Raw genomic sequence first — 2,684 nt, 5'->3', positions numbered from 1 at the left:
TCGCAAGTAAAAACTTGTGAGTTACAAAATTTATCATTGGCCTATTGAGCAATATGTTTTTTGAAACAGGGACTATGATATTAATGATATTATTATGGCTAAGACTGAATCCTTAGGCTTTAAAATGCCTGTGTGTCAAGGGCTTAAGGCTTGACTTTAAGGGAACTGTCAAGCGTGGAGTTTTTTTTACTTTTAAATAAAAAAAATACAAATTAATATTTTTTGTTGACAAATAATTGACTATTATAGTACTTATCTTATAATTTTCGACATATTTTTTTATACTTTTTAAAACTTTTTTTGATATCCTGTAATTGAGAAAGCACATAACTTTTATCTCACTTTGAATGTAATTCTGTTTTCGTAAAGTGTATTTCTTGTTGGAGATCCATCCGTACTATCCATACTAATATTATAAATGCGAAAGTAACTCCGTCTGTCTGTCTGTTACTCAATCACGCCTAAATTACGGAATCAATTTGCATGAAATTTGGAATGGAGATATTTTGATACCCGAGAAAGGACATAGGCTACTTTTGAAAATTCAGGTTGCGGACGAAGACGAAAAGCTAGTAATTAATTAATAAATAAATAAAACTATGTATGCAAAATATTAAGGTCTTACACATTGATTCTATTTCTAGAAGTTACGTTATTCACCCACGTTTATAATAAAGTCGTTTCATTCCTTATTGATACTTACTTTCACTTGCATTACTGTTTCTCTTACTTATATGTTAAATAACTGTACATTAACATATGATTCGTGGGTAAAATAGGGTAAGCAACCTTTGGCGGGGACAATTTGTAGATGGGTCGCATATTTGACGTTTATCATTTCTTTTAAGAAAATATCAAAAAAGGAACTTTATGAGAGTTCCAAATTTAAAATACTTATTGAAGTTCGAATTTTGAAATTCTTTTTGAAATTTCAAATTTTTTAAAACTATTTGAAAGTTTTTTTTAACTTTTTGTGAAAAACCAATTTTAAAACACTGCATTTTAAAATGGGAACTCACAAGAGTTCCCTTTTCAAATGCCTTTGACATTTTGTTTTTTATTAATGCCGACTGGACAGCTATTAGGTATGTCGAATTAAAACGTCATAATTTTTCATAATCCTTTTTTTACATTTTTGGTACAAGCACACCTTTACCCTAAGCCCTATTACTAAAACTAAAATTAGAAACCGATTCTTAGTAACAAAGTAAGCTAATAAAACGAGCGAATAGGTACTTAGAGTTCGTTGATATGTCTGCTAACGTCTCGAAAACAGCTGGACTGTTTCAAACGCACCTGCGCTATCGCTTCTAAGTTCATTATCTTACATAATGTGCTATCTAATAAATACTTGTTACGGCTCATCAAGGAAAGCCTGTTAATATCTATTAAGTCTTCATAAGCATCTTTTAGAAAGAGCGTTTTTTAAAATTATTGTTATATTAAATTAATTAATCTATGGTGAATTTTATTTACGTAGAAAATTATAAAATATTCACAATTTTTAATAAAAACTTCGTACGTTCTTTAAATAAATAAAAATAGTAACAAAAAAGTTTTCAACCAAACTGACTCCACCCTGAGGGTCAACGGCCTTAGACGCGTCATTCTTATATTGGCCGCATTTTGGCTGGACGAAACAACGGAACTATACCTGTCCCTCTCGCACTCATTACTAAACATACACATTTTGGTGTGCACAATGAATACCGATTATCTCATTCACGACGTTCGCTTTTTGAAATTTTGCGTCGATGTGCGTTTTTATGTATGTGTGCGTCACAAAAATTATCTGTCCCGAGCCGTGTGCTGCATTCGAATGGCGATTCGCGCCAAAAATATCTTTTTATTATGAATTTTTATTATATTTTAAATTCTGAGTGCGTATGGAAGCATACGTTCCCATATATATTATTATTTTTAGTATACTTTTCGATAACGTTGACGTAGGTCACGGATGTTGTATATGTGTGTGTGTGCAAGCGCAAACGTGTTTTGAATTTCGGCATTCTAATTTTGAACCGGATTTAGTTTTTGTTGGACTCTCAATCTCGATTGTTATTGGCTATTGGTTTTTTTAATTGTATCGTACCTGCCTATGACAGCTTAGGAAAAAATATATAAAGATATCTAATACATTATGTATTATGGCGGTAACTTTTGTTAGTAAAGCTGTAAATTAAACTGCCCATGACATTTTCTATGATACATAATAAAATTCAGATATTTTTCGAGATAAGAAAATGGGAATTAATTTCTATATTTCTACTAATAGATAAAAGTGCATATTTTATTCTAACTAGACGTGAAAGAAAAGGACAATAAAAAAGGGTTGTCTATCAAGAGATTGAAAAGATAGCCTTTACGGTCAAAGGACCTTTATACGTTAGTAGGACAAGCATTCTGAATAATAGCACTATGTGAAAAAAAAAAACAACAAAAATAACTAAGGTATACACAAATTAAAAAAAAACTTTATTAAGAAAACTAATTTTAAAAATCTTATCTTACATCAAAACATTTCGCATCACTATTAAGAAAACCAAAAACAATTCTAATTATAAAAAACAATTCCACAAAAACAAAACAACGACTAAAAATAATTTGAAAAAAAAAGAACACAGTTACGGCCGATCGGGTGAATAAAATCTCAATGTGTTGTTCACACAAGGTGGTTGACCGGT

This window comes from Anticarsia gemmatalis, chromosome 24 (assembly GCF_050436995.1).
Source record: "Anticarsia gemmatalis isolate Benzon Research Colony breed Stoneville strain chromosome 24, ilAntGemm2 primary, whole genome shotgun sequence".
NCBI lineage: Eukaryota > Metazoa > Arthropoda > Insecta > Lepidoptera > Erebidae > Anticarsia > Anticarsia gemmatalis.
The sequence above is the reverse complement of the archived record's forward strand: the minus strand, read 5'-3'. Positions refer to the sequence as shown.